Source organism: Pleurodeles waltl, chromosome 1_2, assembly GCF_031143425.1.
Source record: "Pleurodeles waltl isolate 20211129_DDA chromosome 1_2, aPleWal1.hap1.20221129, whole genome shotgun sequence".
Taxonomy (NCBI): Eukaryota; Metazoa; Chordata; class Amphibia; order Caudata; family Salamandridae; genus Pleurodeles; species Pleurodeles waltl.
In genome coordinates, this window is record NC_090437.1 from 559,682,269 (window position 1) to 559,699,174 (window position 16,906).

Consider the following 16,906-nt stretch of genomic DNA (forward strand, 5'->3'; position numbering starts at 1 on the left):
ATGCCCTATTTACCAGGGGTACCATTTACTAGGGACTTACATTGGGAACAAAAGGTTTACCAATTGGGAAAAATTACTGTGCAGTTTTAGGGAAAGAGATCTGGCAACAGGGACCTGTTTAGCAGGTGCCCAATGCACTTTCCGTCAAAATTGCACCAGAAGTGAAGAAACAAGTGGGAGGTGACCATGTCAAAAGAAACGCTTTCCTATACTCACTGCTTTCTCCTTGGTCTCAGCCCGATTGGATACATGCCTGTTGCCTGCCTCTCTCTCCTTCTCACTGCTTTCTGCTTGCATTCCGTCTGGTTTTGTCCATAACTGCTGTGTTCCCCTCCCTCCTTCCCACTGCTTTCTACTTAAATTTAGTACAGTTTTATTCATGGCTGCTGCCTACCTTTTCTCCTTCTCACTGTTTTCTCCTTGCATTCAGCCTAGTTTTGGGTGTGCCCGCTGCCTGCCTCTCCCTCCTTCATACTACTTTCTTCCTGCACTCAGCCTGGTTATGTGCATGTCTGCTGCCTGCCTCTCCCTCCTTCTCACTGCTTTGTCCTTGTGTTCAGCCTGGTTTTTTGAGTGCCTGCCTTTCCCTACTTGTCACTGCTTTCTGCTGATTTTCAACCTGGTTTCTGCATGCCTGCTGCCTGCCTCTCCATTCTTCTCACTGATTTCTGCTTGCACTCAGTCCAGTTCTGTGCATGTCTGCTGCCCTCCTCTCCTTCCTTACTTCTCTTTGCTCTCAGCCTAGGTGTGTCTGTGCCTGCTGTCTGCCACTCCCTCCTTCTGACAGCTTTCTGCTTGTGCTCAGCCAGATTCATCCGTGCATACTGCCTGCCTCTATTTCCTTTTCACTACTTTGTGCTCAGCCCAGTTTCGTATGACTTCTACCTGCCTTTCATTCCTTCTCATTAATTTTTCCTTGTGCTTAGTCCTGTTTTGTACATGCCTGCTGTTCTCCTTTCCCTCCTTGTCAATGCTTTCTCCTTCCGCTCAGCCTAGTTTTGTCCATGCTGCTGCCTGCCATTCCATCATTTTCATTGTTTTTTCGTTGTGCTCAGCTAAGTTTTGCTTGTGCCTTCTGCGTTCCTTTCCCTACTTCTCACTGTTTTCTCCTTGAGTTCAGCACAGTTTTGTACATGCCTGCTGAGTGCCTCTTTCTCCTTCTTACTGTTTTCTTCTTATGCTCAGCCCAGTTTTGTTTGTGCCTGCTGACTGCCTCTCCCTCCTTCCCACTGCTTTCTCCATGCTCTCAGTCTGAGTTTGTGCATGGCTGCTGCCTGCCTCTCCCTCCTTCTCACTGCTTTCTGCTTGCATTAGGCATGGTTTTGTGCATGGCTGCTGTCCTCCATTCTCTCCTTCACTGCTTTGACCTTGCATTCAGCCCAGTTTGTGCATCCCTGCTGCCTTCCTTTCCCTCCTTCTCACTACTTTCTGCTTGCGCTCATCCTTTTTGTCCTTGTCTGCTGCCTGCCTCTCAACTCTTCTCACTGCTTTCTGCTTGTGCGCAGCCCAATTTTGTGCATGTCTACTGCATGCTTCTCCCTCCTTCTCACTGCTTTCTCCTTGTTCTCAGCCAGGTTTTGTCCATGTCTCCTGCCTGCCTCTCCATCCTTCTGACTGCTTTCTGCTTGTGCTCAACCTGGTTTTGTGCATGCCTGCTGCCTACCCATCTCTCCTTCTCACTGAGTGGTCCTTGCCCTCAGCTTGGTTTTGTGCTTGCAAGCTGCCTGCATTTCCTTCCTTCTCATCAATTTATCCTTGCGCTCAGCACAATATTGTGTGTACCTGCTGCATTTCTTTCCCTCCTTCTGACTGCCTTTTCCTTGCCTCACCCTCCTCCTCACTGATTTCTGCTGGCGCTCTGCCTGATTTTGTACATGCCTCCTGCTCACCTCTCCCTCCTTGTCACTACTTTCTCCTTGCTTTCAGCCCAGTTGTATTAACGCTTGTTGCTTGCCTCTCCCTCCTTCTCACTGCTTTCTGCTTGCATTAGGGATGGTTTTGTGCTTCACTGCTGTCTACCTCTCCCTCCTTCTCACTGCTTTTTCCTTGCTCTCATCCCAGTTTTGTGCATGTCTGCTGCTTGCCTCTCCCTCCTTCTCACTACGTTCTGCTTCACTCTCAGCCCGGTTATGTGAGTGCCTGCTGCCTGATTTTCCCACCTTCTCATTGCTTTACCCTTGTGCTCAGCCAGGTTTTGTGTGTGCCTGCTGCCCTTCTTTCCCTCCTTCTCACTACTTTCTCCTTGGGCTAAGCCCGGTTTTGTCTGTGCCTGCTGACTGCACTTCACTCCTTCTCATAGATTTTTCCTTGCGTCCAACCCAGTTTAGTCCAAGACTCCTGCCCTCCCTTCTCTCTTTCTCACTGCTTAATCCATGCGCTCAGTCGAATTTTGTGAGTTCCTGCTGCCTGCTTCTCCCTCCTTCTCACTGCTTCCTGCTGCTCTAAGCCCACTTTAGTGCATGCATGCTGCCTGCCTTTCTCTCCTTCTCACTACTTCTGCTTTTGTTCAGCCCAACTTTTGCATGCCTGCTGCTTTCCTCAACCGTCTTCTCATAGCTTTCTGCTTGTGCTCAGCTCGGTTTTGTGCATACATGCTGGCTGCCTCTACCTCAGTTTCACTGCTTTGTCCTTGCACTCAACCCACTTTTCTGCATGCCTGCTGCTTGCCTCTCCCTCCCTCTTACTGCTTCCTGCTTTCTCTCAGTCCGGTTTTGTACATGCCTGCTGTCCTCATTCTTACTGCTTCATTCTGGCACACAGCCCAGTATTGTCCATGTCTGCTGCCTGCCTTTCCCTCATTCTCATCGCTTTTTCATTGTGCTCAGCCCAGTTCTGTGCGTGCTGGCTGTGTTCCTTTCCCTAGTTATCACTGCCTTCTCGTTGAGCTCAGCCTGGTTTTGTGCATGCCTGCTGCTTGCCTCTCCCTCCTTCTCACTGCTTTCTGCTTGCGCTCAAACCAGTTTTGTGTGTGCCTGCTACCTGCCTGGTCCTCTTTCTCACTGATTTCTGCTTGCGCTGAGCCCAGTTTTGTGTATACTAGCTGCCTGCCTCTTCCTCCTTCTCACTTCTTTCTCCTTGTTCTCAACCCAGTTTGGTGCATGCATACCACCTGCCTTTCCCTCCTCACTGTTTTGCTCTTTCGCTCAGCCCAGTTTTGTGTATGCCTGGAGCCTGCCTTTCCTTCCTTCTCATTGATTTTTCCTTGTGCTCAGCCTGGCTTTAAACGTACCTGCCCCTACCTTCTTCTCATTCTTTGTTCTTTCCACTCTGCCCAGTTTTGTACGTGTCTGCAAACCTCCTTTCCTGCCTTCTCAATTTTTTCTTCTTGTGCTTGGTCCAATTTTGATCATGCATGCTGCCTGCGTTCCCACCTTCTCACTGCTTTCTGACTGCATTCAGCCCAGTTTTATGCATGCCTGCTGCATGCCTTCCCTCATTCTCACTGCTTTCTCCTTGCATTCAGCCTGTTGCATTTGTCTGCTGTCTACCTCTTCCTCCTTCTTACTGCTTTATGCCTGCACTCAGCTTGGTTTTGTGCATGCCTGCTGCCTACCTCTCCCTCCTTCTCACTGATTCTGCTTGTGCTTAGCATGGTTTGTCCATGCCTGCTGCCTTCCTCTCACTTCTTCTCATAGCTTTCTGCTTGCGCTCAGCTTATTTTTCTGCATGCATGCTTCCTGCCTCTCCCTTCTTCTCACTGCTTTGTCCTTGTGCTTAGCCCACTTTTGTGTGTGCCTGCTGCATGCCTCTCCCTCCCCACTGCTTTCTTCTGGAGTTCAACCCAGTATTGTGAGTGCCTACTGCCTTCCTCTCCCAGCTTGTCACTGCTTTCTCCTTGCTCTCAGCCTGGTCCTGTGCATGCTTGCCTCTCCATCCTTCTCACTGCTTTCTGCTTGCGTTAGGCATCACTTTGTGCTTCGCTGCTGTCTACCTATTCCTACTCACTGCTTTCTTCTTGCTCTCATCCCTGCTTCGTGCGTGTCTGCTGCCTGCCTCTCCCTCCTTCTGACTATTTTCTGCTTGCACTTAGCCCGGTTTTGTGCATGCATGATTTTCCTTCCATTTCACTACTTTCTCCTTGCACTCAGACCAGTATTGTTCATGCATGCTACCTGCCTTTCCCTCCTTCTCATTGCTTTTTCCTTGCATTCGGACATTTTTTTTGTGTGTGGCTCTTGCCCTCTTTTCCCACCTTCTAAGTGCTTTCTCCATGTTCTCAGCCCAGTTTTGTGAGTTTCTGCTGTCTTTTTTCCCTCCTTCTCATTGCTTTATCTTTGTGCTCAGCCAGGTTTTGCGTGTGCCGGCTGCCCTTTCCCTCTTTCTCACTACTTTCCCTATGCGCTTAGCCCTGTATTGTCCGTGCGTGCTGCCTTTCTTTTCTTCTTTCTCATTGCTTTTTCCTTGCGTTCAGCCTGGTTTTTTGCGTGGCTCCTGCCCTCCTTTCCTTCCTTCTGCCTGCTTTCTCCATGCGCTTAGCCTAGTTTTGTGAGTTGTGAGTTCCTGCTGCCTGTCTCTCCCTCCTTCTCATTGCTTTCTGTTTACTCTCATCCTGGTTTTGTGGGTGCCTGCTGCCTGCCTGTCCTTCCTTCTCACTGCTTTGTCCTTGACTCTTCCTGCTTTTTTTCATGGCCGCTGCCTGCCTGCTTTCTCCTTACTCTCAGCCCAGGTTGTGCAAGCCTGTTTCCTACCTCTACTTCCTTCTCACTGCTTTCTGCTTGCCCTAGGCACAGATTTGTGTGTGGCTGCTGTTCTCCTTTCACTCCTTCTCACTACTTTGTCTTTGCATTCAGACCAGTTTTGTGCATGTCTGCTGCCTACCTCTCCATCCTTCTCACTGCGTTCTGCTTGCACTCAGCCCAGTTTTGCCAGTGCCTGCTGCCTGATTTTTCCAACCTTCTTGCTGCTTTATCCTTGAGCTCAGCCTGGTTTTGTGTATCCCTGCTGAATGCCTCTGCCTCCTTATTACTGCTTTCTTCTTGTGCTCAGTCTGGTATTGTACATGCCTTCTGCTCCCCTCTCCCTCCTTCTACATACTTTCTCCTTGCAATTAGCCTGGTTTTGTGCATGCCTGCTGTCCTCCTGGGGTCAAGTGAGATGGTGGCTGCAATCTTCCCTGCTGATGCAACTCTGTAGTGCCAGGTTATAAGGAATCTGAGTTCTAGGGTTCAGGGGTGCCAACTAAATACTCAATTTAAGGGCATTACATGGGTTGCCAGGTGATAGCCAATGTGCTGACCAACTTCAGGGTGACTACACCCTTTTTATGATCTCTTCTGCTGGTAAGTGGGCAAAACCCTAACCTTGGTGGACTAATTCCTTCCAAACAAGATGGAGGAATTTAAAAAGTAGTATCCACTTCAGCTTGTCCACCTTAGGGGTGTGACTAGCATAAAGTGGGCACCCCTCCTAATTTAACCAATTGTCCTGCCTGTGCTGCAGCCAGAAGTGGACCCAGGACAGGGGGGTTGATCATCTCCACTAACTGAAGAGACCAGCGGCAAGTCCTTTGAATCTACCTTCTGCCGAATATCCATCCTATCTGGGAGAGGAGGTAACACCTCTGTCCAGTCAAGACTTTCGTCTTTGGGCATCAAGATCGCTCTCACTGTGGGGGTAAAGAAATGTGTCTGAGGTGGCTGAACTGGTCAGAACCAGTCAGTCAACACACTAGTAGCTAGTAGGTTTTCGGGGGTACCTCTAAGGTGTGCGCCCTGTGTGCATTTCTTCACAAATCTAACACTGGAACTAGTGAGGGTTCCTTATTCTGTGATGTTTGCTACCAAACATTCTAGGATTCAGAGAAGCTGTCATGTAGCTGGGAAACTCTTAGTGACCAGTGACCAGCATATGCAATTAAAATTACTTCCCTGTGCACTTACTGTGTCTCAGAATCGACAGAGGCATAGCACCTCATGTATATATGCACTTGTAGATAACATAATGTATTCTGTCTTAGGACTGTAAGGCCTGCAAGAGAGGTGACTTACATATATAGCATGCAGTGTTAGCGGACATGGCACAAGACTGTGTGGCATGTCATGTTTTCAATTTTGTGAACATTTTGTCATGGAGCCTGCAATGTTGTTCTGCAGAAGGCTATTGCCTGGTCTCTCAGAATGGCACAAGTTGTGCTGCAGCTCTGAGGGGCCCTCTCCAATGCCCATGTCCTAGGTATCAGGGTTTGTCATTTAATGGGGGCTTATAAGGAGCTGAAGAGCATGGTCACTTAAGAATCAAGTGACCAGGGGCCAGATGTAGCAAAATGCAAAATTGCGACTTGCAATTTGCGAGTCCATCCGACTCGCAAATTGCAAGTCGCAATTTGCTATGCAGTACGGTGTCTCAGACACCGACTGCGACTCGCAATGGGGTCGCAATGACCTACCTCATCAATATTCATGAGGTGGGTCGCAATTTGCGGCCCCATTGCGAGTATAGGCACTCGCTAACATGGAGGCCTGCTGACGTCAGCAGACCTCCATGTTCGTGACCTGCTTTTAAATAAAGCAGTTTTTTTTTAAAAAGTGTAGCCCGTTTTCCTTACTGGAAAACGAGCTGCACTTAAAAAAAATCCAAAACCTTTAGTTTCTGTATTTTTTCAGGGCAGGGAGTGTGCCCTTGGACCACTCCCTGCCCTGAAAAAATATTTTTGGGTCCAGTCACAAACTGGAAGGGGTCCCATGGGGACCCCTTCCAATTTGCGAGTGGGTTACCATCCACTTGAAGTGGATGGTAACTGCGAAGCCATTTGCGACCGCGTACGCGGTCGCAAATGGTATTGCATCCCACAGCGACTCGCAAATAGGAAGGGAACACCCCTTCCTATTTGCGAATCGGAAATGCATATTGCGAGTCGGTAACGACTCGCAATATGCATTTCTGCATGGCAAACCCACGTTTGCGACTCGCAAACGGCGATTTTCGCCATTTGCGACTCGCAAACGGTTTGCTACATCTGGCCCCAGGTGTCTTTGCTTTAGAGAAAGGGCACTGGCACTGGGGACCTGTTTAGCAGGAACCCACTGTACTTCAGTCAAAGTTCAGGCAAAAACAGGTAAAAAGTGGGGGGTACCTCAACTAGAACCCAGCTCCCTACAGTTGTGTTCTACACTAAATTGTGTGATGAATCTACCTTGAGTAATTTTGTTGACTGTCCCTTTCCGGGCCTCAAAGAGGACCTCCTCCCTCTGGATTTTCTTGGGTCTCCGTATTGTTTTATTGATTATCTCTTCTCTGTATTCCCTCTCAAATAACCTCCCCTTCATGTCTTCTGCTTCTCTGTCAAATTCTATTTCTTCTCTACAATTTCTTCACATTGTTGATGTCTCTCCATAAGGTATACTTCCTTTCAGATTTTCAGGATGAAAGCTGCTAGCATACAGGACAGTATTTCGTGCTGTGGGATTTCTGTGTATTTTGGACCTCAGCAGTTATTCTTGACACATGGCAGGAAATCCAGCAAAACCACTGATTACTAGTTATCATACTAGTGAAGTGCCGGTTTAACTTATTATCATTGGTATGTTTGACAAAATCGATTGCTTCACTCTGTCCCAGTCCAAAGAATAAACACAACAGCTATGAAAGAAAACCACTTCACTATATTGTCATTCCTGATTTTGCAATGGTGTGTTCTGAACACCTGCTCCTCTCACCAGCCAATATGCAAACTACCATAGTTGGGGGTGAAGCAGGTGTTCATCGCTGTGCCCCTAAATTGTCTATACATCACACTCCCATAATGAAAAACGCCATTTTGCCATACTGATTATCATTTCTGTGTGCTTAAACAATGCTAAAGACCTCACACTTAAAACATATTTCATTGCACTGAGACTATCAGTGTGCCTAATGCTTGTGTAGAATGAGATCACATCCATGGAAATTAGCAAAAGGGAATCACCTGTATCTTGCAAGAATGAGGGAAGACTTTGCACAAAATCCTGTGAAAATAGTCAACATATTTGCTGGCATTTTCCAGAAAGCTGTCTATGTCTGAAATAATTGTAAGACCTGGTGGCTCAATGAGGTTTTTATGCACTTTAGGGATGAGATAGACGATGGGCATGATTTTCTTTTCAAAAAGAAGAATTCCTCCTGTCCCAACAAACCATTATCTCACCATTCCTTGAGCTCAATAGCTCAATATGATAATTCATCTTTACTTCCCATAAACTTTATATATATATACACATATACATATATATATATATATATATATATATATATATGTATATATATATAAATAAATATATATATACATATATATATGTATTTATATATATACTTAGAGAGATAGATAGATAGATAGATAGATAGATAGATAGATAGATAGATAGATAGATAGATAGATAGATAGATAGATAGATAGAATTTTGTTTGTTTCTGAGTTCTTGGATTCTAGCCCATAACACCTCCTTGTGTAAACCTTGGACTGTCCTACGTAGCTATCATGAGAGCCAATATCTAACTAGAATAGTTGGCCCCACATCCACAGCACTAAGGCCCCAGGACACAAGAGGTGAAAGACTCCACTGCTGTTCCTATCAATCCAAGTCAAGTCTGCCACTGCCTCCCATGGAAATCAGCCTGGTCTGAGCAGAATATACACTTTATCTATAACAGCCATAAAGAACACACCAACCTAACATGCTGTTTCATTGTACTGTACATCAGTGCTTCAATGCATATTGTTTCCTGTCTGCCTTGTGTGACTCTTCTCTTGGATGCCTGCCTCAACAAGAATAAAAAAAACTCAAACGCATGAACTGTACCCAACTTGGTGATTGCACCTTGTCCAATATAACATGATGCCTCAACCTACTAATAGAACCGGTTGTGACTAGGAACTAACCCACACAGGTGAAAGTGAGTTTCTATCCTTTGAAGGAATGGTTGATGATATTAAAATCACTGGTGAACAGAGGAAATACAACAAGCCATTTTTCCAGACCGTATGCAATGCTAAGTGAGTAACACACTGCAGCACCTAAACATGATAATACAGTCCAAAATTTGAAAACAACAGTCAGATACTGATTTTAATGCAGTCTAGCATTGTTCCTATCATACTGCAACATTTTTTTCTAATACCATATATACATATTAATGACCATTAATAGCTTTGTACCCATTTGACAGTGGTCAATAAAACCTTGAAGAGCTATTCCTTTTAACTCCTTTGGCTGATGTAAATTTGTGTGGAAATTGGTTAAGGAGGTGCAAAGAAAAATGAAAATTGGCATGAACATACATTATGCTATGTAGATGAGCCTTTTTAATGTTTGAACTCAATTGTGTCAGTGGTAGGTAAGTTTTAACGCATAAAAGCTTAGTGACATTTGTGGTCACTGTAGTATTACCCTACTACCGCAGTAGTATGCAACTACATGATGATCCAAAATTAAATATGATTGGTAAATCCAAGCCTTTCCAAAATAAAACAGTAACCAATGTTTTCTGTATTAGCATAGCACATACCCTCCATTACTTATGCTCTAAAGTACAACAATAAATTAGACACTGTAAAAAACTGTGCAATGGTAGGAAAAATTAGTTTTATAGGTTGATACACTTTAAAAAGAACTTACGAAGTACTGTGGTAACATCTAAGAAGTAGCACAGTACAAGTAAATTGGAAAACAATAGTAAATTAAATTATAGATGATATATGGTGGTTTTTAAAAGAGCCTTTGGATGTTTGGAAAAGTAAATACATACAAAATAAAACATATATAAACTTAGACTTGTTGGATAAGCCAACTGTCCAACTTTTAAAGAAAGAAAGAGGTGGCAAAATGGACACCATCTGGTTGATGTATTGCTGCTTCAGAACATGCAATATTTCAATTAAAAATAGAGGTCATTATGTGATCTCGCAGGAATGCAACCATGTCTTGTTTACATATCTGTGAGTTTCTTCAAACTGTGCAACATTTAAATAAGACTTCTTCCACTTTTGTCTCTGATAAATATTGGAAACCACTAAATACATGTTGGGAAACAGAGACATTACTGTTGAAAATGCTTTCTTCATTTTTATTTCTATTCTTACTCCTGTTCAGTGGGCAACATCATTTCTATGTCAGTGGATAATCATAAAGTGTGGATTTGTACATGCAAGAAAGGAAACTAGAGAGACAAAACCTCATTCCCTAATACATGTAATCTGTATTCCTTTAAAAAATTAATTTGTTTTCAAATATGCTTTCTTTGCAAGCTCTCTGGACCAAAACTTAAAACTATGACCAACAACCCAAACACAAACCATTTTGCTTCTGCACTCACATACAGAATAAAGAACAGCCGTTCACACAAATAAATATATGCACGTTTACATAATTGGCGAATAAGAAACAAATTTACATTCACAAATTTTTAAAACCTGATGCTGATAAGATCACATATATTTTGGACTACAAATGTAGCACAATACTACCATGTACTGCAATGCTGTTACTACATAAACTAGACTGCTTTTATGAACTATCATATGATCTACAAAGACTCTTTAAACACATGGTCTTATCACATGTTAATGAAAACAAATACAGAACTCCATAAAACACAAATAAATAAAGTACTATATGATTGACTGATCAGAGAAACAGAGCTATACAATCAGTCAAGTACTACAACATCCATATTTTACATCACATGATAGTAAAAACCAATGCGAAACTAGACAACACATATAATGAAGACATTTTCCATTATCTCATAAGTTGATATTTGTAATTGGGTCATAAACACAGCCCAATCCTGTCAAATACCAGCAATAACCATTGCCATCCTGGTGACTGTTGAAAAGCAATACAACTATATTTCTCCTGCACAGACATTACAGTAAATTTGGATTAAAAGGTTGTCAATGCCATCAACATCTTTCAACATAAAACAGGTATGTTGCTTGTTTTCATATTGTTTTCACAGTGAATTAGTAAAATAATGTACAGATTATTACCTACTGTACTACAACCATACCTAACCCCATATTTTAATATCATTTTGTAAGCCAGATCTCCTCACGTTGAACAAAATGCCCTCAAAAGAATACCTCATGAATAAAAAATAGGCATTGTACAATAAGGAGAGTAACATGAAAACTATTCAAAATACAGAAGAAGGATGCCTAATGAATAGCAATACTTCTGGCAAGAGTAATGCACAAATTTGTACTATTTAAAAAAAAAAAACTAACTACTAAACAATTTAATGGTGAACAATTGCTAAACACACATCTTGCCATAGGTATGCATTGCATTGCATAGGACCATGTAATGTACATTTGAAAAAAATAACTTTAACAAGATATTACAAGATTAGGAATATAAGAGCAAAACATTACAAAACTTGTGTGCTCAAAAATCTACTTTAAACACTTCCATTCATAGGGCAAAAAAGAGAAATTGCGACACAAACTATGTTGTGAAAGGAAAAATATTAATTTTAATCATGAATCGCATGAAGAGCATAGACCATCAATTTTCATCATATAAAGTACATATATACATTTGGTAAGTTCAGACAACTTCTATAACATTTTCAAGGCACTTAGAGGCATACATCGAACACTCAATCATACTTTCAGGAGGAGAGTTAACATCAACACAATAATTGTGTCCTCTCAGTCACAAACGAAGACAGGCGTTATAAAGTTCTACATGGGAATATAGAAGGTACAGAAAAAAGTAAAGAGAAAAGTTGCTATCTGGTGACACTTTGCATGTGAAAACCACAAAAACTTGTGTATGAATAGAATTGAACTTTTATTTACAATATTTTAGAAACCTCCGTTAAGAAAGTAAGCATTTTTCTGATGAAATTTAGAAAATCATCACTACTTCAAAAAATAAAAAATACAACAGAACATAGTCCATTTCTGAACATGACTAACCTACAGGGACATTCCTTCCCTTGCCACACAAAGCAAATGTGTGCCAACATATTTCATCACATTAAGATGTTTTCCGGGCATCATTAGACAATCGGAAAACTTGTGTCCCCCTTATACTTTGTGAAAACACCATAATCACAGTTTGAACAGATACATCCTGCAATATTGTATTGTAAGTCAGCACAAGTGAACACTTTAACAGCCTACACACAATCTTAATAGTTAGATGCCCTTTCTGAAACAAATAGGTTGTTTTCACTCAGAATGAACCACAGCATGCTTTTACAAACTTCAACAAATACCTGGATATTCTGGAAAATCAAGAAAAACATTTCAGAAATATCAAATAAGATTTAAATTTTTTGCTGAAGAACACATTATACGAAGCAGTTTAAGTTTATGGAACATGTTAAGAAAATGGATTGTCTAGGAAAGACCATAGCTGCACACATTTACGTGGGATTCAGAACAATTTGGAAATGTATCCAATTTCACCAGAACTGAGTTAATTCAAAGCATTTTAATTCAAACTCTACATCATTTTCAAGCTATTGTTAGAATGCAACCAAAATCTGGAAGTTTCCAATGACATCAATTAGTATGTGTAAGCAAAATAAAAGTTATTTTTCTTCCATTAAATTTCACCAAAAACACAAACACTCTTGGGATACAATTCAAAATGGAGGACCCTTTAGTGGCTTTGGTCAATGGAGTACCTGCAAAAGACAAAATAAATTGGCAGTAACTATTAATCAGAAAGAAGCAGAAAAAATTATGAACATTGCAGTATACACCCATTACACACAAGAGAAATGGTGGGTGATGTTTTGGAACTTTATCAGATGAGAGAAGCTAGAAGAGAATCTTTTAATGTCTTGGGTAAAAAAAAAAAAATAGAAGCCAGATGTTATCTGCATTGATTCCACAGTGGGGAATGTGGATGATGTGATGATTTTCCTGTCCAAATTGTGTCATTAGAGTGCAGAGCAATGAGATTATAGTCACATGATCCACAATTTGATTATGACACTCTTTATATTTTCACACTACTGTCTGAAAATTACATTTTTTCACTTCTTATCCTATTGCACATGTTCTGTGAACTGCACCTAGATTAAATAATATAACAGTGCAGAATTTTATTAAAAATGTTCCTGACAAAGATGAGAATGTGGAATATACCTTAATCAACAATATGACATGTCTGTGAGGGAAAAATAACTATGGTTTAGAAGACAGGGAGAATTGAAATATATGCTCAGAAATATAGATCAACCTACATGGTTTATTACTTTGTGCTGCACAGAATGCCCATGAGATAATTTGTATCAAATTCTACTAGAAGCAAATGGTACTATTGCAGATGTTAACACCAAAAAGTCCTGCAGAATTATGCTCCTTATTTACTGTTAATGTTTGCAGGTGATTTTAACCAAATAAAGCTTCAATATTTAAACATCACAAACAAAGAACGCTACTGTTCCTATAGACAAGAAAACCACAGATGGAACACGGGACACAAGAACTCAAGAGGGTATCGCATGGGTTATATTATGGTGCCCTCACGCACCCCAGGGGATGCCATGCTTTATCATTTAGCATGCTTTTCATAGGACCAGCACTGCAGTGTCCTACGGGCCCCAAAAGGGATACATTGAAGGAGGTCTTTCTAGTTGATGCCATATAATGAGAGATGTTCAAGTGTGAGGGTGTCTGTTAAGAATGAATGTCTGTTTTCAGTAAGATTTGTTTCATAAGTTTAATTGAAGAACACAACCTGGTGTCGGTCTCCTCCAAGGTCCCAGAGCCAACTGGCACACTTGGAATGCTCCGCGACTCACAATGTGAAACTTCCCCAAGTTTACATCATACCACAACCTCCCTTGTCCACTTACAATAAACTATTACAAAATACACAATAAAATAAAACAAACTGCCATACAATAGCTACTATATATAAATTAAACAAACTGCCATACAAGAACTACTACATATAAGTATACTTATTTCATCTATTCATTATACAATATTGAAATTAGATACTACTCTCCTCACTGTCTCACAAAGTCGTTCAAATAAGATGGTGGCTTATGAACCCTTTTTTGCAATGCCGAGTCATTCCTATCATTTATAATCGTCCCTTCTACTTCATTCCCACACTCATCAGCATTGTATAAAGAGCTGGCCCCATTGCTTTTGATCACTACATCAATCCTGAACAGTCTTCATCATCGTTGCTCATACACTCTCCTTTCTTTTTATACAATGCCACATTCCTAAATTCCACCTCTCACTATTTACCAAAATTACAAAGAATGTGCCTATTCGCTTATCCCGAAAAGATCCTCTGAACTTGGACAGTCCTCTCTGAACTCTGCCTGACTTCACCTTGACTCAATCTCCTACTTCAACTTGTTGCTTGGCCTCAACACTATGCTCTTTAAAAGATCTGACACTGGTGTGACCTCCATCATCTCCACATAATCCTTCTTTCAAACAAGCTTGAAATAACCTTGTACCTGGCAACAGCCCCGCATAGACATAAAAGGATTTTTTTGCGTAACACTATGAGGTGTGGTGCGATATGCCCATACCATATCAGAGATTGTTACACGGACATCACACTGATTGGCAAGTGCTAATTGAATAGTATCTTTGACCAGCCTATTAGCTCTCTCAGCAATGCCATTCTCCCAAGGATTATACAATGAGGTATAAAAGTGTCTAACACCCTATCCCCTCAAAAACTTCACAATTTCGTGCGATGTTAATTGTGTGCCATTGTCAGTGATAAGAACCACTGGCACACCTACTCCTTTGAAAATTTTCTCCAAAATCTCAATTGTAGTTCTCGGAGTGATATCTTTCAAGAATTCCACAATCAACCACTTAGAATTTACATCCACCACAACCACTGAATACTTCATGTTGCCGGGCAACTCTACCAAAGGCCCAATAAAATCCAAACAAACAGTGTGCCACAGTTTGCCCAGATCTTCTAAATGACCTTCCATCCTCTTGCCAATTAATAACCTTTTCTCACTTTCTTCACACATTTTGCATCTTTCCACCCATTCCTTGATCTTATTATTCATGCTTGGCCACCAAAATTAATCTCTTATTCTTCTAATGGTTAAACCTTGCCCTAGATGCCCTTCATGGGCTAACTGAAATATCTGGACCCTCAACCATACAGGAGGAATAAAATGATCCCCCTTCATAATCACACTTTCACCACATATAAATAGATCATCAAGCACTTTTAATTGTGTCCTCACTGCAAATGCAAGAGTACTTTCCCTTGCTCCACCATACCGTACCATTTTAACTACATCTTTCATGACCACATCCTTCTCCATCTACTCTTTCCACTGCACCTCAGTGAAAGATCTGGCACCACCATGTACAGCATCTTGCACAGATGCCACTACACCTTCATTCTCAGCCTCCCTCACTCTTAAATCATCAACTGTTTCGCAGTCCAACGACAACCTGGGCAAACAATCGGCCTGAACATTCCTCCACCCCTGTTGAAATTCAACCAAATATGTATATTTTTGAAGTATGGCTGCTAATCTGGCCAGCCTAGCTGACCCTTTACCTGCCACTCCTGGAGCTAAAATCCTCACTAGTGGCTTATGATTGGTCCTTATCACTAAAGGTAACCCCCACAAATACATACAAAAATATTCAGCACCCCAAGCAGCTGCTAAGGCCTCTCGTTCAATGACCTAATAGTTTTTTTCAGCAGTTGTCAACGTACGGGATGCAAACGCCACAGTTCTTGCATCCTTACCATGAAGTTGTGAAAATATCATTCCAATGCCAGACACGCTGGCATCCACTGTGAGTACAGATTTAAAGTCTTTGTTTAACACAGATAAAATCCCTGTATCACTTATCTCTCTCTTTATGTTCTCAAAACAGATCTGTTGTTCTTTTTCCCACAAACATCTACTCCCTTTACTTAACTTTTTTGAAAATCTGACGTTTTTCCGCAAATTTCTTTACTAACTTAGCATAATATTCCATCAACCTTAAGAATGATCTTAATTGATCCCTATCTCTTGGGGCAGGTGCCTTGCTTATGGCATCCAACAAGGATTGTCTAGGTCTCATTGCTCCCATAGAAACAGTGTATCCCAAATATTCTATTTGATCTGTTAGGAATACGCATTTCTCCCAATTAAGCATCAGCCCAAACTCCCCCAATTTTCTCATCACCATTCTTAAAGCAATATTGTGTTCCTCCTTAGTTTTCCCTATGACTAGAATGTCATCTTGAAAGTAAATCACATCATTAATTCCTTCCAGAATTTTCATCATAATCCATTGAAAGACGCTAGCGGCCGACACTAACCCAAAAGGCATGCACTTAAACTGAAACGTCCCCTCTGAAGTTATAAAAGCTGTGAGTGGTTTGGAGTCATTGTGCAGCCTAATCTGGTGATAGGCACTTCTTAAATCAAGTTTAGAAAAGTACCCCCTATCCTTCACTAAAGACAATAATTCTTTGATGTTGGGAAGGGGAAACATGTCAATCACAATATTTTGGTTCAGAGAGCGCAAGTCCACACAGAACCTTAGACGTCCATTAGATTTCTGGGTGATAACCACTGGAGAAATCCGCTGTGAGGTTTCCACAGGCTCAATAATTCCCTCATCCAACATATCCTTCAACAATTCCTTCAACTCATCTCTTACAGACAATGGTACTCTCCTCAATTAATGCTGTACCAGGATAGCATCCTCTCTCACCTTGACTTTGTGAATGTAACCCTTCAAACATCCTAGTTTCTCGTTAAAACATTCTTTGCACCAAACAGCACATCCTCCAGGGAAATCTCTTCCACTATCATCACTTGTTTAGGACCTCTGGGATTCAATACTATATTTAAGTCAAATTGGTGCATCAACCCCAAAACTGGGGATCCTTCAACTGACACATTAACTCTGCCCCTCGTAATCCTTGACCCATACTGTATGTCACCCTCCATGTATTCAAAAATG